Source organism: Ischnura elegans, chromosome 9 (genome assembly GCF_921293095.1).
Source record: "Ischnura elegans chromosome 9, ioIscEleg1.1, whole genome shotgun sequence".
NCBI classification, from domain to species: domain Eukaryota; kingdom Metazoa; phylum Arthropoda; class Insecta; order Odonata; family Coenagrionidae; genus Ischnura; species Ischnura elegans.
The window spans coordinates 95,571,435-95,597,122 of record NC_060254.1 but is presented as its reverse complement, the minus strand read 5'-3'; positions in this window follow the sequence as shown (position 1 = coordinate 95,597,122).

The following is a 25,688-nucleotide window of genomic DNA, read 5'->3' as shown; positions in this document are numbered from 1 at the left end:
CCAAGGGATCTTAAATCAAAGTGAAATTATGCATTTATGAACCGATTGCGCACCTATGTTCTTTCACTTCCGTAAGCGATAAAAAATAGCTCCGTCCGGCTAAATAAGAATAGGATAAATTGCTTTGACTACACAAGTACTTCACTAAAGACAACTATTCTCGATTGCATACAGCTCTTATACAGATTGTTTTTTTTAACGCTTACAAAACGGGGCGAACGTTTACAATGTAAGAAAAATCAAGGAAGGCTACCGAATCTGCAAATATAAACTCTGATTAGGAGTGTAGCTTCTCAATGACAATGGAGAAGCAGTAGATAGAAGACACAAGTGGAATGAATAAAAATAAGCCATCGATTCTTCCTAAAAGTTTACATTACATTTATCCTTCAATTTTGAATTATATTTTTTTATTTTTCATTTCCAACTTCCCCGTAAATAGCACAAAAAGGCCTTTACAACGGAAGATTAACAAAGGGCTTAACAAACATCTATGCTTTGCATAGGGACCACCTACCTAGGTGGGATTCGAACCCACGACCTCCGGTTTGACAGGCGAGGAAGAGAGTAAAGATTATAGAAATTTACCACATGGAAAAAAAGTAAATGGCTGCATACTGAAAGAGAAATCATCATCTTGCAATCGTTGACAATAGCATGTTAACTTGAAAGAAAATGTTTATTCCCCACTTGATGTGGAAATTAAGACCATTTAAGCAGTTTGGCAAGTTGATGGAACGTAGACCTTATGCATAGGGTGGAATATTTTGTTTTTCCTTTATTTGCTAGACTTCTACGCTTTCGTTCGGCGTCATCGCACACACAACAAGCCACAGCACAAGATAACACTCACTATTAGAGTTTAAAATATCACTTAAACCAGCCAACATTAAACGGTCTTTCAAGATGGAGATAAATAAAGACTCAAAACGAATTCATGCAAGCATAATTTCACCAAAAACTTCTGCTAGCCTCGGCCAAAATAAATTTATTGAGTATCCTAAAAACCTACACGAGACATTGTATACATGTTAACACAAGATTTTACGGCTTAAAAATTAAAATAAATTCCCAAACTCATGTAAATTCATGAGGTCAGAGCATAATAAATCCAAAGTCAAATAAATGTAAAAAGAAAACAACGTATTTGGAAACGGCGATTCTTCAACGTGACATGTAACCAAAATGAAACGCAAAATTGTTTCAACCCAAGCACAAGAAGTTTAGTCGAGTCGTACGAAACTTAAGAACGGATTTAATTTTTTAAAGGCACGGTACAAAGTACAACGCAGCATTTGGTCATCCTCCGGATACGATGACCATAAAAATTAACAAGACGCGCTGTATATCCGAACCAAACCACTCGCTAGGAATGCTGAGGGTTAACGACACGGACTCAAACGCCTCATCAATCTGAAAAGGGAAACCTTTTCTCCGCCTATTCATAGAATTTGTGCGGAAGAGCTCTACGACAGCCCGAGCACACGATCCCATGCATCGAGCGACGGGAACGTGGGACCGAGCACAAACGCCTAATCAATTTCAATGGGATTCTTACACCACCACTCGCGTAGCATAACTAACGCGCCGGGGGATCACACGCACAAACGAATCGCCGATACCTACCTACGCACACAAATATCCAAACACCCACCACCGACACGGGCTGCAAACTGTCCGAAAGCATGCGGAGGAAAACAGGCGGTGAATAGGGATCAAGGAGACCACATAGATGAGGACACAGCCATGCCTGTAGATGCTTGATTTATACTTCCACTTTGCTCGATTTTTAATTGGCTTTCAATGATGTCCGCGGCACAATCATGAGCGCTGAGGTGCCTGCACTGCTGCCAATAGCGGTGGTAAAAATTGAAAGCTCCCAAGATATCAGTAAAGCCGGTATCATATTGAGAAATAAGAAGTTTTTACATTGAAGCCTAAGAAATAAATTTATTATGAACCATACGAATTTAATGCATACTAATGTATAAAACCTTAATTTATTAAAAAAATTACTTATCAATTTAGCCAAATGTATCCTTGATTTCATAATAAACTGTGTTTTACACTTTATTATAATAGTGAGGTGTAAAAAACTCTTAATTTGATAGGAAGAATACTTATTACACCCTAAACTGCCGATATTACTGAAAATTCATTGGATTGATGACTTTTTCATTCCATTCCTCTCGAGTGCAAATACTCCACTGCAAACAATCAGAAAAATGGATGGGCTATGATGTAAGACCATTTAAAAAACAAGCAAATTGGCAGCATTAATCAAGATTCTACGGGAAAGACTGCGACATTCTCTATGAATAGTATAACGGAATTTAAAGAGGAAGGTTTATTAGGGCTTAAAACAAATTCACGCAAGCATCATTTGACTAAAAACATTCTGATAGCCTCGGCCAAAATAAATTTCTAAGAACTAGCAATAGAAATCCTAAAAACTTAAACAATTTTATTCAGGTTAGCATAAGATTTTACGACTTCAAGATTAAATTAGGAGAAGAAAATACTAAACACTCTCTCTCCTTGCATAGAAGAATGATTGAGCGGCAACTTTTCTACACTCTACGTCACTACGATCGCTTGTTGATTGATTTATGATCTTAGGTTTTCCCGGCGTATCAGTTGCAGGAAAGTTTCTCAGGTTTTCCACCGGTTGATGCCGTCCATGTCTCCCGACGCTTCGATCCGCGACTTGCTGATCATCCTCAGGGGATCTTCCGAAGATCTTCTTTCATTCGGAAGATCTCCTGAGGATAATGAGCAAGTCGCGGATCGAAACGTTGGGAGACATGGACGACATCAACCGGTGGAAAACCCGAGAAAATTTTCTGGTACTTATAAATTGCTTTACAAAAATGCACTCAGCCCGGAGATGAGCGCAGAGTGATCCATTTATTACCAATGTGTGCATAAGAGCCTCAGCACTCGCGCGGAATGACATTGATAAACACTGAATTTATGGATTATATCGCAAAGATTTACTTGTTTCACGCAGTGCTTTGAAAAGCATTCTTCGCTTAAAAGCAGGAGGGTACGGTTTTGTCATCGACCAAGGCTCAGAAAGAACGACCTGCGTCTCTAAAGCCAAGATGAGGATTTGCGACCCAAAAACTTGTTCGGGACATCTAGTCTGATATTTGGCCAACGGAAGATTCACTTTGATGGTGTAACTGGTAGCTTACCCTAACGGCGAGATTCAGTGCTCAATCCAAGCTTGTCCGAAGTATTTTTTCGTGTTTAATTTTGTGCTTGGGCTAGTTCAATAATTAACGCATTATAACCAAACGTTGCTTCTAAGGAACATCAAAAATATATACATTTTCTGCTCTATTTAGGAAATATCTAAACTACGCATTATTTTTTGTTGTAATTTGTAATAACAAAATATTTAGCAGCCACGATAATTATGATTGAGTGCAAAATTTTCAAGTTTTCGAAATGTAAAATCTTAAATTTTGATTTCTCCCAGAAGTAGCTATGCGTAGGAAAGGGTTAATCGTCGGATACATAAATAACGGTTAATATATCTAATTATATTTTATTAATCCTTAAAATTGTCTGCCTCCTTGGCTGCGGGTAGTAGAGATCGTCCACCATACCGAGGGTGGTAGGTTCAAGTCCCGCATGGGTAGGTTGTCCCTATCCTGGACATGGGTGTGATCGTCTATTGCTAGATGCTGGTGAATCCCTCAATGCGAAGGCCTCTTTGCGGTGTTATAAGGGAGAATTGAGATGAACAAATAAATGAATTCGGATCGCCCATATGACAGCGTTGCGAGTGGAGAATTTAATTTTCATTAATAAAGTATTCTTCCTATTAAGGTTCGCATAGAATATTTCAGAATAGGGTAGTTTCCTTCATCAAAGAAAACGAAAGCCATTGATTGCGATTCGTTACCCACCATTAGTGTATTCATAATAGGTATACAAATTATTTGGTTTTAGAAATACCGGTTTAGACGAATAGGAATGGTCAATTTTAACCTCATTTGAAAAAGGCCAGATTGGCGCCCATGCGATTCAACTCCACGTGACGTCACAGGGACCTAGTTTCTATACGAGTAGATAGGAGTTTTACATCATCTAAGATTACTAATGCATGCATGAGGAACAGAGCTCAGGGAAACATGTCTTAATAATCACCTATTAAAACTGGCTAAGGTCGGAAAGTTTCCTTCGTTTGACAAGGTATTAATAATCCTTATTTAAGCCAAGCGCTACCAGCTAGCATGGTACTCTGCTACCTGCTAGCATCCTGCGTCGTATCAGTGCTCAAAGCCTCGCCCCAAAGTCACCACACTTGCGGCAGCGGGAACCAGAACGACGTCATACGGAGTTTTCCCAGCATTCATACTTAGCCGTCGCGTTTTCGCGCGCTTGAAAATTTTCACTTTTCATTGAATCGCGAAAAATAGATATCGTCATTTAAAAATCTAAAAGCGCGAAATACGTACTCCATGAGTTATAATCTTTCGATTTAGGCAATAAAAAAAATAATAGGAAACCACATTATTATTCTGGCAGTCTCCCCTCCCTTGATGGATTTCCCTCATTGATTCAAAATAAGGCCTACTCTCTTTAATGCTACCAAAAATCCTATTCTATTCCTTCCTTTCTTTCGTTTACCCGATATTCTACCATCTAACACTGTTTCAACATCCCCTTCCCGCTAAGTACTCGCTCCATCCATATTTTCTGTCACATCCTTATCTCAACTGGAAGTTGCCACTCCACACCCACCATCTCAAGCACTTCATTTCCACACCCACATCTACAAAGCCTCCAGTCTCCGGTGACTTTGATAAACACATTCAAATGCCACATGCTTAGTGCCGAACTGGAGAATCGTCAACTGTTAATATTCATGATGGAGACAAAGCGCTATCGAATGCCGAGTCACGATTTCAATTGTTAGATACGGCTTAAAAAGTTGCGGAAGTATTCTCTCAAGATAGCAGCCAAGAATCTTCGTGCCCACGAATCCGTGAAATATGGCAGATGTATATTTTTGTTCAGTTTGCTTTATGATCTTGACCCGGAGCCCAAAACAGCCACCCAATTATGAAAGATATAATAAATGGAGGGGCAATGGCAGGGAATCCGCCGGAAAGGTGATGTACGAGTCTGGGGGGATGGGAAAGAAGCTGAAATCAAGGCGGAAATGGAAGGGGGGGACAAGAGTTTGGATGCAAGAATGACGCCCGAGGCGGAGAATTCAACGCGTGGTTCCACCAAATGCCGGCATGGCTGCTAACTTATTTCCAGTAACCAATGGAATTCGATATTTCTGGGACGCCGAGTGATCATAGGGCACACAAGAATATTTTATTTGATTAAAACATCATGATAACAATAATATTTATTTGCTATGGGTACCCCTAAAAGGACCAAATTTTAAAAATGTGGTGAGTCTAAGGTTATTAACATTCTATTGAACGAACAAAAAATTTGAGCAATTGTGAGAATAAGAAAATAATTGAAAATGAGTATAAAAATGCATTCAAAATTTATCTTATAAAATAAACCTTACGCGATCAATAAAATAATGATAAAAATGACATATTCCTTATAGTGTGATCATAACCACAAACAGAAACTGAACTGAGTAACTGAGGCTAGAAATGTTTAAGCACATTTATAAATCAAGCTTTACAATCGAATACGTGGGACATAGCAAGGTTGATCAAGGAGTCAGATGTGAGGAGAAAAGGATCGACGTTATCAGTGAGAGAGGTAAGAAATGAGGAGAGGCGGTAGTACAGAGAACGTATAGTTAAAGGAAGTCTGGGGGTAGGTAAGTGGAGAAAAGAATAAGACCTAGTGGAATGGATAGGGACTGGGATGTTAACGGATGATGTTAATTAAAGAGAATCAATATTCGAATTGAGAATAATATGAATTTATTTTTAGTCATTCTTTGCTCTATGATTGGAGAGATTCGGGATGCCGAGGGAGGATAGGATGGAATTAGTGGGCATGTCGCGGAAATGATGAACTCCACATTTTACAATCTTGAAAAAGAAACTAGTTAGACTATTAAGGGTATCATGGTTAGTTGGGGCAGAGATGGACCAAATGGGAGAACAATATGAAGTGGTTGGCAGAATTAATTTTATCTCTTCTTCTCTCCCTATTTTCTTCTTTATTTATTCTCTATTATATCTTCCAGAGCGACACGAAAAACATCATGTTAGAACCCCACTAAAATTAATTGTTTGAGGCGTAACTTTGTGAAAGCGATTCATTATTAAAATTAAAAAGAAGAACTTTGTGCTTTCACATGAATATTTATTCACGCATTTACACGACCATGGTTTCAACGTTAGCCGTCATCATCAGGTGAACTCTACAGAGGTCCATCACATCAATTTATACCAGGCTTGGTGGGGGAGGGGGAAAAGTGACTAGGTTGAACGGATTGGTCAATAGAGATGAGGGAGGGGGAAAGAACTTGGTCATACGGTAGAAAGAAGTTAGGGGGAGGAGGATCCCTTAGGAAGGGTATGGTAGGTGTAGGGGGGTTCAGGTGAGAGAGAGGCCGAATGGTTAGTCATGTCATTAGCCCAGGCATTTAGTAGTGGGAGGCTTAAAAGAGGGGAGTGGGAGTCATACAAAAATTCGTTTACAATGTTGTCATTGGAACGTACATGCTGCAAAATTTCCATCTGTTCCAAACTAAGCTCGAAAGAAACTATAAATTAATAGAGATATTTTGTCGAATGGATAGTAATGGGGACTCAATTTATCCACCAAACAATTTAGGACCTCAATAATGTAACGTTTTATTATTTTTCCACTTTTAACTTAACACATAATTTTATTACACTTTATAAACAAGTTTTATAATTTAAAACTCGGGAGCAAAAAACACATCCGCACGCCGTGACCATTACAGTCCAACTCCCTCTCTTTTCCGTTCAACAATATCCGTCCACCATTACTTGCCTCATTGCTCCTCTCCCACCAATTGTCACATCAGCATTCTCCGTCTCAACTCAAATAAAACTCGAAATTAATTGTAACAATTTCGCTAAGGAATATAAGGAATAATTTCGCTAGAATGATTTAATAGAATAATAATATAGAATAATTTCCTTTTTTGTGAATGGCGGATGTAGATATTTGAAGAAGATCATGTCATTATTAAACAATTTATTCGTTACGAAACATATCAAATGCGTCCGGTCGAGCGGGGAATGAGTTCTTCCTAGGCAAGGGCAATGCCAGAGTAGGGGGTGCACGATTGGACTTGGGAGTTTGAGGTAGGTTTTTCGGAATGTTGGTGGGCGTGTATGCTATTGATGAGTGTTTGAGAAGATCGTGGATGATGTATGGAGCTAGGGGGGGAAGTCCAGGGCAGCACGGGAGGGTTCGTATTTTTAAGGGCACTGTCACGAATTGATTCAACCACTCTCATTTGCGTCTTCTAAGTGATTACGTCCGAACTCACGCTCAACATTCAAACTCTAAGTATCGCGAACAATAGCGTCGAGAACAAGGGTTTTTTTTAAACGAATTAATGTCTGACAAAAATCGAGCGAAATTTTGGCGGTGCTGTATTCGAGAAGATCGTGACGCATCAATGAATTAACCAATCTGTCTCGTGCTCTTAATACCTTCTCATAAACTCCCAGAGGAAACAATTTGATGCATAAGGGAGAGGTCAAAAGAAGTTCACATAGCTCTAGATTTGTGGAGGACTCTTCACGTTGATAACTTATCACAACTGGAAAGCCGAATTGTGATGGACGTCGTTATAATCAGAAAAAGCTCTAAGTTATTTATACAATTTAGCACTTGGACTTACTATCACTTAGAATTTGGGATTGAATAATAATAAATTCTATGTAGGAAACAGACATCTCACATAAAATTCAATACGTACGGTATCCGAGGATGACGCTAATTACATTGTGATGCATAGAAAAAAATCAAAACAGCGGGCAATGTCACCAGTACATTCCATTACTAGATATAATAAGCACCTGAGGACAATGAACTAGAGTGATTATCGTAGGGAATTCAAAGGCTATTTACATATTTTCATTTACGACTATATACCAGGCATTACTTTTTAATTTTGATTAACTTGCATAACATTCTATAGTTTAGGTTATCTGGTTACGGCTTTGACTTATACCGCTGAAAGCCAACCAGACATTATGAAATCAGCTCTTAGTAGTGTCTTCGTGCGAAGTGATGAGCCGTTGTGAAGGTAACAGAAGCTGACCGGTAGCGTGCCGTGGAAGAGAAGCACGACGACCGATTCATGTGATCGACGTGCTCGCGCAGCGAGTGGAAGACATCGCAGGGGAAAGGATAAAGGTGTCTTGGGGCGTGTTACGGGGGCGTCAAAAGATTGGTCGCAGATTGGACGTGGATAGGTACACTTTCCCACGGGTCGTGAAGGGAGGGACACAAGACGTGCACAGCGAAGACGGAGAAGGGGATGACCTGTAAGCAGAAGTAGACTCTTCGGAGACCGAGACAGATTAGCGAGGAGAATGACGGTTTGGCAATAAAGACGACCTCCACTGAAATCAATTTTTTCAGCCGTAGAAAATCGGTTCCAGGGTATATAATGCCGTCAAACCTCCATACAGCGGACATGCATGGATGGGACCGAAAAAAATATCCGCTATTGAGAGGTATCCGCTATTGAGAAATATTCGTTATTCTCAGGGGGCAGCTATCCGGACAATCACAGCGGAGTTTTGATGCACTGTAACTGTATCGTTGCACAAAAATACGTTTTTAAAAGCTTTTATTATTTTTTTTCCTAAATGTTTAAACAAAGACCTTTTAGCTTAAGTATTCTCTATAAAAATATTGATAATTTTGGTGCATGTAGTGACAACTGGAATTCCCATTATCAAAACCAAATGCTATTAAAATTTTCCTTTTACTCCATCTTTTTCCCAACAGAGTCTCCCATGGAAAATCAAAAAGGAACCTAATTTTTACATTTCATAACTCTAAGGTATGCGTGGTCATTAAAAAAAGAGCAATATAATAAGAAGAACAGCAAAGTGTTTTTTCACAATTCGATCAATAAGAAAGTAAAAACCCCCAAAATATCAGAACAAAATCAATATTTTTGCTTTAGTTCTCTGTATCAGCAGGATATAAACCCGGAACTTGCAGTCAAGAAGTCGAAAGCTCAGCCCACATGCCTAAAAAGCCTCCTCGAGGAGAACAATGGAGGGTGAAATTGAAAGGAAGCCAGCAAAATGAAAACCAAGAAATGAGCACTTAAACAATGCAGGGCGGATGTAAGACTAAGGAGTCTCTAAGTTCAACGGGTTGGAGGAAAAAAAAACAAGGATCAGTTGAGCACTTGGAAATCTTATTATTGAAGTTTTAGAATGGAGTAAAGCCCGCATGACACTTTCCAAGTTATTGGCCAATAAATCGGCGTGCAATATTGTTTAAAATATTGGGCGTCACGTACCGTACAACATATATTAATATTTGCACCAATATTGGCCGAAAAAAGTATTCTAATGTCCCGCTAGAGAACGCCATTGTGTTTCAATGATTTTACGTTGCATAAGCATTTGTGTGATATGTACACTTCAATCAATAGTGAAACTATTTCTTTCATCCAAATTTTAGAAACTTCTAGCGAATTTTTGAAAAAAAACAATATTTTACAGCCAAATCTGATGTTTTGCAAAGAGCTTCTTGTTTCGGCCACTAGGGGTCAACATAACTGACTTCTGAAGATTGTCCGCGAGAGAATAGAACCTGTTCTAAATTCCAAATTGGGCAAGAAATCGTGCCCAATGTTGTAAAAAGGATATTGGACTAGAAATTGGGGTTTGTCAGTTGGACCACAATCCAATATCCAATTGATTGGCCAATAAATTGGGAAGTGTCATGCGGGCTTAAGAAGAAAATACTTAAGCCATTTTTAGCATCATATTAAGACCCAAATATGCATTCATGCAAATGTTATCATGAGAAATTAACCGACATCATTGAGACGTTGAGGTCTTCCGTGGAGTTCTTGATTCGTGAACCTCTCCATCTTCTGGGTTTTTGCCGCTTTTTTTTTCAGAGGTTCTTCGACCTGAAGACGCCACGCGGAATCCTGGCGAAACGGTTGTCAATCTCTGACAAACAACGCGGCAAAAACACGGAAGATGGATAGATCAACGATTCGTTGAGACCGTTACTGTAATTTATTTATATAACAAAGTTTTAAAATGTTCATATTTGTCATATTTTGGCTATATGAAAGTTTCGATCGAATACTGAGACATGGAAAAGAGTTGGTGCCGTAACATTTGTCATAACCTTCATTTTAAATGGCCATAACCCTAAAGTATCGTAGAAATATCCAGGGCTGTCTTCTTGGACATAATTTTCACTACAATGTATTTCATACGTTTGCTATACTGTTTGGTTGCAGAAAAAATACAACCAATCTCATTAGCTACAATTATTTTTTTCCTTATCTAGACCTCATTTAATTCATGTTAAAATAGTTTATGTTCAATAAAATAGTTAAAATAGTTAATAGTTCAATGAAATGTGTGACCTACACTCCAAGAACTATTTTAACATGTCTAGCTACAGTTGCATATTTTACCGGAAAAATACTCAAACCCTTACCCCCAATCCTGACGTTGCTGATATAATGTAAAGAGGAATTTTCTAGGATTTATGAACTTCAAACTGTTCTCCGAACTATATTACCATTCTCCTTCTTTCTGGAACTTATTTTTCTAAGAAAACTTTCACCAGGAACAATTTGCAACCCCAAAGCGGATCTCGGAGAAGATTTCATGCTCACTCTACCCTTTGGAAGCAGATGGCAGTCATATCGCCAGAGGAAGAAGGGAAGCTACCAGAGGGTAGAGTAGCCATAAAAAAATGTGCTGCACAGCAATGGACGGAAGTTAGGGCAGGCAATGCGTACGTAGGAACTCAACCAGAGGGATGAGGTTATATCTCTCATCTTCTCATTTGACCAAAGCGAAAAAGAAATGAAAAGATGGGTGTTCAGGACCGCCAGGGGAGAACTCGGAATGTTTTGAAGGACGTAGGGAAAAAAACAGTGGGCCGCCAGCGAAAACTCGACAAAGACGAAGAGAATGGGAAGAGTACAGAGCTCATTTTTCGGAGAATAGCCGGGGAGAAGGTACGCTGAAAGAAGAAATTCGAGGGAAAGACATTTAATCGCGAAAGCTGTCAGGTCATCTCGGGATGCGTGGAACGGAGAAGTAATATCAGGGCGTGGTTTAATGATCAGTAATTTAGAGTAGAGATGTTTGAGTGAGTTGAGCACTGAGTTATGTACCGGAGATTGAGAGAGAAGGCAAGATGGTAGGGAAGGGTGAATATTTTTTGCACTATGAGGACGGAATGGTTAACTTTGACCCACGCGCCATGTTCAAAATCAGATTTAACTACTATTTTACAAGGTCTCCTGAAGAGTTAAGGCGAATGATTTCTCCGTGGATTTTTTCACAGAATCATGAAAATACGCACAGGATAGGAATAAAACAATCAATCATTTGGAATTAGTGTCTGAAGCAAATTAACGCTACGCGAACAATCAGAACTGGAGGATTTTCTGTCAGACTAGATCGTTAGATTTACTTTGGGAGCTGTGTTTGGGACGAGGGGAAGGGAAAACGGGCGAAGTAGGGAGTGGGTTGAAAGACGGGAGATAGCAGTGGTCCAGTCGGTTGGAGCCACTCGCGGAATTTCCCCGCTTATCTCCTTGCAATCTGGTTAATCGGTCGGGGAGGAGCAAGCGCCAGCATAACTTCCACAGCCATCCGTCCGAAACCAGACGAGTCTCCACCCTAACGACCAGTCGAAAATCTTCTCCCCCTCATCCTGACTCCCCGAAAAAACCTCACACCGCCCGCCCATGCCCCATTCCTCGAGAAACATCCCCAACGTGCGAAAGCCGGTATGGCACCGCACTGGAGGTGAATGACAGTTCAGAGGATTTACCTTTTTTTGCTCCCTTATTTGCCTTCTTTTTACGGACGTATTATTTGCTAGAATTTTAAGCCACCGTCAATTAATTTTCAGGGCTGATGAAGGAGGGAAAGCCTTTTTTTTAACGTGAACTGCTACAAGTTCAACAGATTCAGGCGTTACATGGTGGAAGTTCGACATATACAAATAAAAGATGGTGGCATGAAGAAAGATTTCGGAAGATCCCCGTTTTTGGTGGATCCGTTCTCGGACCAATGCTAGGCTTGTCCGCCGCAGAATTCGTTGGGCCGCTGGTGACTTCACCGATGACCGAACCTGGGCGAAGGTAGGGATCGTTTCTTCATCTCGACATCTCAGCAAAAAGGCAAGAGAGCTCAGGAGGCTCGCCTTATCCTTCCGCAGCTGCTCAAAGGTCCGAATGCTGCGGTGTATCTCCTCCCCGTAGAGGTAGGTGAAGAAAGATTTCGCGCTATGCAGTTCCTGATCCGGTGGCGAACCCGAAAACTCTTCACTAAAAGATGGTAGCACTTTTCCACAATATTTTAATGCGTACAAAGCGTTTCGGCTCACAGAGCCATCCTCTGGTACAAGACACTAGGGGAGCAGCTAGAAATTAAGACTGGGGGGGGGGTTTAAGGCGCAACTAATACTAGGGGTCATGGGGGCATGTCATACCCGCCACGATAAGCGGGAGGTACGGAGGCCCTCCGCCAGAAAAAATGAAGATAAATGGTTTAAAATAGTTAGTTTTACGATTTAAGTAAAATCGATTCACCTTAAAAATTTCTGTGAGCTCTGGGGGAGGGTTTTATTCCCCAAAATCTCCCCCACTCTGCGCCATTGCAAGACACTGAATTACATATGTACATCACCTTTACACCTTTGAGAAAGGGGTGGGGTAGGATTTGACATGCTTAAAGAAGTGGTGGGAAGCAGGCGTACAGGGAGCCACTGTCTCCCTTCTGTACGCCTTTTTCCCATCCCTTCTTCAACCATGTGACATCCTCCCCCACCCCTTTCTCAAGGGTATATAGGTGATGTTTAAATGTAAGACAGTATGAAGAATGTAAAAGAAAAAAAACTTTGTGCTTTCACATGAAATTTTTATTCAAACAAATACACAACCATTGTTTCAACGTAAGACGTCATCATCAGGTGAACTCTTCAGAGGTCCATCACATCAATTTATACCAGGCTTGGTGGGGGAGGGGGAAAGGTAACTAGGTTGAACGGATTTGTTAACAGAGTTGAGGGAGGGGGAAAGAAATTGGCCATACGGTAGAAAGAAGCTAGGTGGAGGAGGCTCCCTTAGGGATGATGTGGCAGGGGGAGGGGAGAGGGGTTCGGGTGAGAGAGAACCGCTCATGACTGTTGAACAAACCGTTCAACCTAGTTACCTTCCTCCCTCCCCCACCAAGCCTGATATAAATTGATATGATGGAAATCTATAATGTTCACCTGATGATGATGTTTTACGTTAAACCATGGTCGTGTAAATGTGTGAATAAATATTTCATGTGAAAGCACTAAGTTTCTTCTTTTTCATTCTTCACGATGAATCGTTTATACAAAGTTACGCCTAAAACCATCAATGTAATACAGTATCGTGTACCAGATGTTGGCTCTGTGAGCCGAAAAGCGTCGTACGCATTTACGCATCATGAAAAAGAGCTACCGTCTTTTATTTAAATATATAAACCACTACCTTAATAATGAAATAAAGCTGACAGAAAATTATGAAATAAACTTTTTCATGGCTATTTTACAATTATATGCTGAGAGGGATCTACTACACACAGTGTGGAGAAAAATTGAGAAGCGAAGTTTAAACCCTAGATAGTTGATGCCACAAGGGACCAAGATTACTGATGATTTTTAGGTGGAAAACTCACCATTTTAAACTACAGGCACTTTGTGCCAAGCGCTCCGATTTTCCGGGAGTTTGCCTTATTGCCGGATGCTCTGGGCAATGCCTAAGGGCGGATCCAGGATTAATTTCTGGAGGGGGGGGGGGGGGCAACCAAGTTTCCAGGGTTTTGTTCTGGTGGGAAGGTGCACAAGGATACTTCGTAATACGAAACGAACGCAATGATAATGGGATCGTATTAAAAATCTAGCATATTTTTTAAGGGTTGGGGGGTGGGGGGAAACGTGCCCCCCTGCTCACTCCTACTAGATCCACCTATGACAATGCCTATGACTTCGAATGATTTTCCTGCCGGAGATCGCGATGTATCCAAGGCAAAATGCAAAAAAATACAAATAAGTGAGGAGGTAGAGGAAAAAAAAGGGTTTCGCAATGGACTGTAGTAGCCGTTAACCGCCTTTGGAGCGCAGATCGAGCTCCTTACAAAAGTCCGTGAGCATCCAGTGCAATACTCGGTGGTCAACATGGTCAGATGCGCAATTTTTTGTGCTTCAATCAGAGATGTAGTATCGTAATTTCGTTTAATTGAGTTAATTTTTAAATATAGCTGTATTACGAACCACCACGCTCTTGATTCCGAAAATGGGCCGAATCTATATTTTCGACTTCCTTTTTGGAAGTTCTGAATGAGGTAATTGGAGCATGAGGCCCCTCATTTGGCGGAAGAACGACGGAGTAGCCATCACACCGTGAAAAAGAACCTTACCTAACTCCAATGCAATGTGTTATATCACTATGCGAAAAAATGAATAACTGTCTCTGAGTACAGCCAATAACCAGAATTTCAGAAGGCCTATTCTCAAATTCTTACTGAAATTGAAAATCTGAAATATTGCTTGAATAATTATTGATTATGCGTACCAGGGCTTACGAGAGACTTAGGAAAATCTGGTGACCTTAAAATATTGCCGAGAATTTTCAGTCCATAACAAATCGAAACTTAACTTTACAAAGTAAATTTTTTTCCTCAAAAACCTCTTCTTTGCAAAATATTCCACCGTTTTGATTTCAACAGATAGCTGTTCCAAAGGTACAGTGTCAGTATAGTACATTGGGTAGTATCGTGCATGAAAAGAAATAGTCATTCGGCAACATGACACGAGAAATGAACAGAATGAATGAGCGGAACAAATGACCATTTATTCCCATGATGCAATATGTGATCACACAGTGGGACAGTTAGCTCCTTTGAAGTGAAAGAGGAGGGCAAAAATGAAGGTAAGTGACCTTATATCAGTCTTAGTGGTACCTTTTATGACTTGAAATAATAAAAATTGGAAATAATTCATGACAATGCCCACAGCATGGGAATCACCCAATCAATCATTTAGAAATAGCATCTCATGCAAATTTTAAAGCTATAGGAACAACTTAAAGGAAAAGTCGTCAAAGTAAATATTACAAAATTAATATTGATACAGCGCTTAGACAATGAACTTAATTAATTAGGAGTTTAATCAGTGGATAATAGTTTAAAATGACACTCTTTCTCAGTTTATACTTGGAAAAAACTATAAAATTCAGCACATGACTTTTCAAATACAAATTAGAAATAGCATATGTAGGAGGTTGAGCGAGAAAATAAATTATGGCCAGTGAATACAGGAATTTACTAGAATTCCAAAAAGTCTGTTTCAAACAATTACTGAAAGTAAAAGCCTGAAATAATGCTTGAATTATAATTATCAATGCGTACTAGGGATACCTGACTTGGGAGATAATAGAGAGCTTAAAATATTGGCAAGGCTAAAAATGTATGTGAAATGTTCTACGCCATAAATAGAAGAGAAAACGAACTTAAAGGTAAAAATTGTTTTCAGACAACTATATACATGAAGGCATAAAAATATAAGAAGGAAAAAATGCACACATCTGACCCTGATGAGAATTCAACGACACCTTAAACTGTGCCTTCTCCTTTGATGTTGATTTCGGTACTAAAATCAACCGTCACTTTTCAAATCAAGGCCTAATGTCTCCAAATATGAACACTAATATGAAGCGAAACGCTTTTACGACACATATCTACAGCTATTATCCTTTCTAATCCAATCAACGGTTGAAATCCAACGTCATGTGAAATGATGCACGCCATTTCCATGAGCAATATCAAGCTACAATGTAAGATTTCTCCCAAGCCCACATCTCCGAGTTTCGAGTTAGTACGAGGCCATTATCATTTGATACACCCACAAATCCTGAGTTTCCCGCACTTGTTTCGCCTAATGTCTGTCTCAGAATTCAACCCCTGATCTCTTGAGCAAATCTCCAGCTCAGACAAAGTACAATTCCGTGTATTCATTCCTATGTTGCCTAACTACCCTTCTTCCCTCGTGTACCGAATCGTTCCAGACCCTACTCAGTTTCCCGAGCTTTAACGCGAGTCCCTCTTTTACGTCTGGGATATAAAGAGGACTTTTCAAAAACCTCCCACTTACATCAGTCCTTTAAACGGGATGCGTTATGCGCAGAGGATCATTTCCCGGCCTCCCCATATCCTTGTCCTTACGAATACACTTAGTTATATGGAATGAAATGAAAGAATTAAAAAATAAATTGTTCGCTGCAGTCAAACAATGATGAAATCAATGGCACTCGCGCTACCCTCAAGTAAGTTTATACCATGAGATCCAAACACACGACCGCAGCATATTCAGTTTTTCAGGCATAAAATATCAATAAAATAACCTTTGCATGGCCAGTAGTAATATTTAACGCAAAAATTAAAGTGTGAAATCATTGATAATTTATAATATCATGCTCATATAGTGCTAATATGGGCACAAGAACGATACAGCGACATTTAAGTGGATATTTTTGCATTTAAGGCAACTAATCACTTATATCATATTGTATAAAAAGATGCCGGACATTAATGTTCACATGCATTCCTCGTCAGAACGCATACAACGGTTTGTAACGATTCATAGAGATATAAAATTCAAAATATTAATATGAAATTAAGGCTGATGCGAATATTATTCGCATGTCATGTGGCAAGTTTGCCAGGAAAAACAGCCTACATAGACGAATAAAAAAGTTAACCAGGTTTTGAAACACAAATAGGTCTAGAAAAATGGAATAGACAACATAAATACGCTAATGGGAAATACATGATATTTTGAATTGAATTAAACAGCGTCCAAAATGTACCTTTTCGTATGACTTTCAATATGCTCGAAAGAGCAAAACTGAGGTACAGCATCGCTCGAACTTGAACAAAGCATAACCATTTATGTAGGCAGGAAATTCTATACAGGGCCCCTCTTTCACCAAATCAATTATAATATGCTATATGATCCAAGAATAAATATTTATCTTATATATCAAGCGAATAGACATCAAATTTAAGCACTCTTAATAACTAAGATCGAATCCGTTCTTGGCCCACCTTTCATAAATCTATCGTCTCGGAAAATCCTCCGCGACACAAAAGAGCAAAGATCAACCGTCACAATTCTCGAACAGACCATCAATGTCACCACTCGCAGCAAAATCAGAAATTAGAGAGACGTTAAAAATCAAAACTCATTCGGTTTCCCAATAAAAAAAAACGATCCCTCAGACCCTTGTTAGAGAAGTTCATCATCGGGAGACAGCATTCTTGCAGTTGGAAAAGAAATGGAAATCGCTCCGGACGCTGTTTTATGGACGTTAGATAGCATCGGAAATGTCCTTAATTGACGGAGCAGAACTCATCACGGTCCCACAATTCCTTCCACTCAGTCGAGTTTTCCTCATCCCGAGCCTCCTCTCTCTAATCCTTTACGTCTCCACTGACCTTCCCTCCACTTCCCCACCTCGTCAGCGCCTCTTAATCCTACGAGGAGGTCAGCAACCCAGAGGGGGGTCTTCACCCCTCGCCACCGCACCTTTGGATTTATTCATTCGGTGGGCCAACACAAACCTCCATCCCTTCCACCTTCGTTGGCGCTCACCAAAACCATCTGCCTTCCACGAAAACCTCGGCGATGGGCCAAATTTCATCGGTCAGCCGTGAGTCGATATTCACGCAAGGACGTTGGTATGTTCGACTCACGCAAGGTCAGAAACATGGACGGACTATTAGACGATAAAAACTAGACATTTTGAAACTGCCAAACCACTACAAATACATATTTTTTTCTTCTTTGTCGCTATGAGATAGCCACAGCTAACATTATCTAGTACAAGGAAGATATAGTACCTTATCAAGATACGCTCATACCTTTACTACCTTAAGTTATCAATTTCTAATAATTACCAGAATAAATGTTAATATAATAGGGGATATGGTGATACAAAATCAAACTTGATGGAATGACTGGGAGCCCCTAGACACTTGGAGGAAATGCGCTAGACTTAGATTGCTTGAGCTATTGAGAATAGATATCTTTCAGAGCGAAACGGAGAGCACCATATAAGACCCCCTTTATATTTACAGATCCGATAGAAACCATAAATTTTATAAAAACGAGATATTTTGTCAAAGTAATAGGTATGGGAATTCTATTTTCCTCCGAACAATGAAGGACGTTAAAAATGATAGGTGGAATTTAGCTAGATCATTTCCTTTTTATCGAGTAACGGCCGGTGTCCCCACATCCCCCGTCACACGCCAATCGAGGTGGTTTGCGGGGTTGTGCGCTGATTTAGATTGAGGTGAATTGTAGACCCGATGTTGGCATGATAATCGCGAAACACCCATAGTAGTCTTCCGTCGAGCAAAATTATAGACTGTAAAATAAAGTTTAAACTTAATATACAATTAAAATCCTCTCAAAACCCCCATTTCATCTACAAACATATAATGAACAAAAGGGGGCCGATTACTCTTCTTTGTGGAACACCTAATGTCATATTTAACTACATCAAAGCTAATTCCGTCTAAATATAAATTTTACTCACGATCACCCAGAAAGTCGCGCATCCTGTATAATACTTTATCTAACATAAACATAATTTAGAAATAAATAATTTAATAAAATTTAGAAATATTGCGTCGAATTGTCAATTCGATTCGCCAGATTGGAGAATGTCACGTACAAAGAACTGCGAGTTGTGTTTCGCGTGATCTACATTTTCGGAAGACGTACTAAAAGCCATGGAGAAAGCTACGACTGCCCAAGAAAATCATGATATTGCTAACGACGATATTTTGGGATTACCTCGCTATAATCGATATTAATGAAATTGGTCGATAGCCCCTTGGGCCGTGTCTGCTTCCCTTTTTGAATATCGATGTAGCGCTTGCAATTTTCCAGTTGAATGATAAATTTCCTAGAGGCAATGACTTCTTTAACATTATAAGGCGCTCTTTTGGCGCACGATGGGGATGAATGCTTCACGCGATTCCCAACATCTGTGCTATTCTATCAGAACCGAATGCCTAACTCAGCCATTCTCCTCAGTTGATATCGACTCAACGAAGGAAGATGACAGAGTTAGCCATTGAAAAGTCGGCACTGATAAAACAACTCAACTGGTAAAGCATTCATTCACTTCTTGAATATTATCTAGAATTGAATTAATTGAATGTTTTCCTCTCTTACAGTATCATAAAATCTATAAACCATGCGTAGAATTGTCTTTTCGATTCACCAGATACGAGAACGCCGTGAAGAAAGAGCGCGAGCTGTGTTTCGCTCTACACATTTGGACTCCGCAAGCTCGTTCACCTATTACACGTCATCTCCCAATCTCTTTTCGTCTCCTGCGGTGAGACCACCATAAGCCGAGGCTGTCCGCGTGGGATGACGGCAGCGGAGTTCACCTTCTGCCCTCTCACCTCTCCTCCCGTGCCAATGCCTTTCCTTCCACGCACCGGCAACACTCCAGATGGCCGCTTCCATCCTCTACTTTCGCTTTCACTCCCGATTCGGCCAACCAGCAGGACTTTCGAAGCAGACCGTGTTGTGTTGTCAGCGCGCATCATCCAGCTCTATTCTATTCGTCGCTATTTTTTTCCGCATATCCCTTGCACGCATATTACAAAAGAGGATCCACAAGTCGGCCTCTAAATGTGCTCTCATCCACCGCGCATTTAAGTGGGTTTGCAAAAGTCGCCACTCGCGTCGCTGACGGACAAATTGATCCGATTTTCACGGGGAAATAAGGTAAAATTAGGGGTGTTAACCGAAATTTATACACAGGATTATGTAACCTATCAAATTCATAACTCTTCAATTATATTCCTGGAAATTAAAAACATTATGATGCACAAAATATTGACAAAAAAACTGGATCGCATTGCACTCATCTCCGTGCCGCGGACATATTTGAAAACCGATTAAAATGCGACCGAAGTGGTAACAAAAATCAAGCTTCTGTGAAATAGAATTGGGCATCCTTTATGCAGTCTCCTAGTCTACCCCACTGCGAAACTGAATCCACGAAAATTTACATCAGAACTGTAAATTTGTTTTGAATTTAACATTGATTGGGCATGCGGAGACACTGTAATTACGGTAGTTAATACACATTACGATGTGATCTATCAAATGCATAAATTTTCAATGACATTCCTCACAATAACAAACGTTATACTCAAAAATATTGGAAAAGAGGATCCTCATGTCGGCCTATATATGTGTTGTCACCTGCCGCGAAGTTAATGGGTTTGCATAAGCCGCCACTCGTGTCATGCAGACGGATAAAGTGATCCGAGTTAAACGGTAAATAAATTATCTATAATAAGGGGTGTTAACCGAAATCTACAGTCATGATGATGTTAATTATTTAATTAATGTAACTCTTCAATGTTATTCCTCACATTTGCAAAGGTAATACTGAAAATCATTGAAAAAAGTGGACCGTATTGCACTCATCACCGCGCCGCGGACATTTTTGAAAGCCGATTAAACTGCGCCCAAAGTGGGAACAGAAACAAGCCTTTTATGGGATGGAATTGCAACTCCTCTACGCTATCCCCCTGATCCCTAGGCTCACTTCGAACGTATGCGAGTGAAAATAAACATTCGCTCACTCAAGATACCAAATTTAGGGTGGGATTAACGAACGAGGCGAGGTCTGACCTGAGGTCGCACTCAAGCTTCGAGGCGTACGGAACGCATCCATCCTCATCTCAAGAGACGAATCCATTTCTTACGGGTCATGTGTGGTTCTGCACTCAGTCACGGAGAAAGGAGCGTTGTGACATGCAGAAAATGAGGCAGATTTCTATTCATACCTATCTCCCTACATCGACCCTTGTTACTACTAATCATGCAACAATTTCACCGACAGGCTTTCTACCATCTCTCAACTAATTGAATGTCTCTCTCTCTCTCTCCTCTGGATTATTCTTTATTAGTTTTTAAATTGTTACGGCATTTTTTCTTATTTCGGGATTTGTTGAAATGTTTACTTTAAATTGACGTCACGGGCGTTTGCGATAAATGCTTTGAAAAACAATTAAATTAATAAATACTCAACTATGTCGAAAGATTCCATAAAAAGGAGCCTGTATCTACGGAAAAAATTGAATTATCAAAAAAACAAAGATTCACTGTATCAATACGCCTTTCCTGCCGTTCGGTTAATAATATAAGTTAATTGAAGCCAAGCATAACAAAATCACCAATTTTTTTTGCCAAATAAGGGCTAAAATTTATGGTAACTTTAAATATATTAGGGTATTTCCCCAAAATAATTCTTGGTCATGGTGTCTGTCCATGTCCATCACGTTATTTAGAGTACAGAGGTCCTTGGTTGATGTATTGGGGCCAAATTCCATTAATTCACGAATGAAATGGGAAACATGCCCTCAGAAATTGTATAACTACACCCAGAGTAACAAAATTACTAAATGCACTACTTACAACTTTAAAACCCGCTCCCTTATTCTGCGGCCATCTGATTTTCTCTTACCTAGAAAAAGGAAAAAAACTGAATTAATTCACAGATATAACATGAATTTATTTTAAATAAAATGTAACGAAATGTGGACATATTTTATGCAAAACATATAATTCTTGGCCGTAATTAGCATGAGGTGAAGATAAATTTGGAAATCAAAACATGAATGCAGTAGTAGTTATGCCTGTATTTCTAGCAACAGCTGCTCAAGAGCCAAAGATTACGTATGCGTAAACTGAATAATTGCTAGTAAACAGAAAACATGATACGTACATCGACAAAGCCATATTCTCAATTTATGAATTATTGAGTCGTATATATATAACCAGGCACAACGCGAAAATTTCAGCATGATTTCATGCGCATGAGTTCAAGATTTAGCAATTGAAACACTGCTCAAAGCAACGGCAAAAGATAATTGCAGAGGCTGCACGCTTCATTGCCAGATAGAACAATTCATCGGCATAAACACGCCGATCGCGAAAAACAAAGGCAGGCGATCAGTTTTGTGAATAATTGCCGATGAAGCAACCAAGCAGGGCGTACCATAATATATTGATGGGGAAGCTGATATGGGAAGGGATGAAAATCGGCTCCGAAACAATGAAGGACCCCGGAATCGAATGGAACTTAAATCTTTCATGAACATCGCTACGTAATCACCGGGATAGGTACATACCCCTCCCATAATAAACTTTCGAGGCGGTGAAAATGAGAGTGAAGACAATAAAGGGTCGAAAGAATCCAAGTACAAGTGAAGAGAGTATTAAATACAGTATATTTTAGTGAAAAGAGAGTACGATAAATTTTTTCGATAGAATGCGTAGCAACTCCACTGGTTTATCCATAAAGTCTCACTCACAATAGCCCGACTTCAATGATCCCTCTTAATGCCACCTACTTGGAGTGATACCGGTGAGAGGTACCACAGGTATTTAAGTAACATGTATCATGATACAGACATATATAACTTTATAGTTCATTTCTTAGAAAAATTGATATAATATACAGTCTGGGCATAAAATTATAAGGTAATCATAAAGCTTCGAGAAAAGATATTATGGTCCAACAATAGAATATCATCAAATACTACATTTTTACTTGAATTTTGGCAAAACTTTCGTAAAAAGAGAGTATGATGATTTTTTCGATAGAATGCGTAATAACTCCACTGGCTAATCCATAAAGTCTCGTTCACAACAGCCTGGCTCCACTTATCCCTCTAGTGCCACCTACTTGGAATGATACAGGCGAGAAATACCACAGGTATGTAAGGAGCATGTATCACATTCGCGAAAAAATTCTGTTTTGTTATTTTTAAAAATATAAACGTGTTTTTTATTTTGTTCTAACAATATTGATTTTTAACAGTATACGAGGGGGTGAGAAGCCAAGGGGTACAAGTGATTTTTTTTCGAAGCAGAGTTAGGTACAGAAATTAGGAATAGAACCAATACTTTGTATATTTCTTCTATCATCTCCTGCTCCTAGCTCTGTTTAGAAGAAAATCACTTTACCCCTTAGATTCTTACCCCTTCATATCTAGCCTTGATTTTTCATTCAAGAGTTTAGCTGCTGCACAATTACAAATTTGAACAATTGTCTATCTTAAAGCAGATATTTCGGCTCGTGGCACTATTCCGTAGTGAAATAAAGGTCGATATTCTTATCGGTCCGCGGCACTAAGAGCTTTAAATTAACTAAGCGTAACAACGGCGTAAAAACAGCTTTGAAACACTGAGATTAATATCATATCATTTTTTCTTTTTTTATATTTTATTCCCAGACCACCGAATACAGCTCTCATAGGCCATTTTGTATCGGAGAATTCAACAAATTCAACAATTATACGTACACGAACAACCATGCCCTGAAAATGAGAAACTTACCCGGGCGGGTATCGAACCCACGACCTCATGTTTGGAAGACGAGGACATTACCCAGCCGCCACCGAGGCCGGCAACAGGTTGACAAGGCGGCTTGTTGGTTAACAAGGCTAAAAGCGGCGAAACTCGACAGGATAATGTCATTAATGAAGAAAAAGCATACACCTCTACCTCTTTCATGCCAAAAGAGAGGAAAATAATTGTATCTATTGACAGTCATATAAAATATGATAACTATACCAAACACTGGAATTATTTCACGATTGGTAAGCGGTCTGAACTTTTATTTTTGGATCATAGATCACATCAAGTAAATTCATCGTTAGCAATGCTAAATTGTGAACGGGGGCACAAATGTGGGAAGAGAAACCTGGACTAGAAATAATATTCACTAAAAAATTAAAACTCTAAATGATAGGCTGTGGCATAGCTGGTAGAGAGTTCTGTAGGCTACTACGGATTATCTTGTTCAGATTCCGGTTATTCTCTGGAAACTTCGCCCAAGATCTTCGATCTAGGATTTTCTGGTTGTCAGAGCATCGTGGGAAATAGCAGGTGACCAAGGGAAAGTTACCTGATCCCCTTCTTTGAATCATAAATTCACGCATCGTTGGCTCAGTATAAAAGGCTCATCAAGCTCAATCACATCCTATTTATAGGTATTTTCATTATAAGGTTATTTATAAACAGCTGATTTTTCATCTAAAGACGCTACAGACCTTAAAATCTCAAGGGCGTACAATATAGCACGAGGCATGGTACTGATAAATAAAATCTATAATTCACCGGCACCATAGTGACACTGGTGACGGAATAATTGATATAATAATAAGTTTGAGCATAAAACTAAGGTGACCATAAAAATTTGAGCGAAGGTATTACAGTTCTAACATAATATTGCCATTTTAAAACGGTTAATAGGATCATATGCTTCATAATCACTGCACTTAAAAAAATTCCTTTCATCAACTGAAACCTAAAAAATTCAAAATTACGAAACTAGCAAACCTCAAGTAAATAATTATCTCTTAACATAGCTATTCATTAAATACTCTTCCAATAATTTCCCGATTAAAGAATAAAAAAATCATTCAGTACTATTCCATGGCATACCTACCAACAAAATTCAATAATGAGATTGAGGTCACAAAATCGCTTACTTCAGGGTAATTTATTTAAGTAAGTATTGACACTTAAAAGGTAATTAGTTAAGTATTTTAGCCTCTAATTTCACGCGTATGCATCATAGGTAAAACAAGATAGAGTACCAAAAATACAAGGTATCATGAAAAAAGTATTACCTGGGGTTTGAACTAAATAGAAATCGTTCTGTGTCATTTGAGACCAATAGTTTGAAAATTTTACCCTGGCTCGGAGGCTGAATGACACTAGGATTACGTCGCCAGTTTGTTTTGAGATCGACTTTCTATTTATTTAACGGAAAAATGGCAACAGAACCTGGTTTAATCGTACCTAACCAATAACATGAGTTCTGCCTCTTTGAGTTCGAAACATGAGTGGATTCCTTTCTTTTCTCGCTTCTGGGCCACTCAAGGTCGGGGGTCTGAGGATTCGGTCTCCATCGAAATCCTCGAGAAGGGAGGATGAGCTTTGAGTTCATGAAAAAAAGCGAGCGCAAATCGGGAATTCTCTCACGAATTTTTCGGTTCCCGGCTGAGCACACCACTTGCTGGAAGATGGATTCCTCAAGTTCACTCACACCCACGCATGCCCATCCGAAGGATCGAAAGATGGTGGACAAAAAAATGCAAAGAATTGGAACGCTGTAATCATGCAAAGCATTCCAGAATGTTCCAATTTTCTCCCTCTGTCCATGTTAAAACGTACTAGTTCCCTAAGCATATTTTCTTAAGAGTAAGCTAATTCAGACGCTGGGTGTCTCTCCTCTTCCTTTTCAACCTCTTCCTTATTGCTCAAATGAGTTTAGCTGTCAGCCGCCTCCTAAAAATGTTATCTTCTTCTTCATCCGTCCAGGATTAGGCTACTAAGCCTGTTTCGGCTCCACATTACCATCTTTTCCTTGGTCTTCCTATACTTCTCTTGCC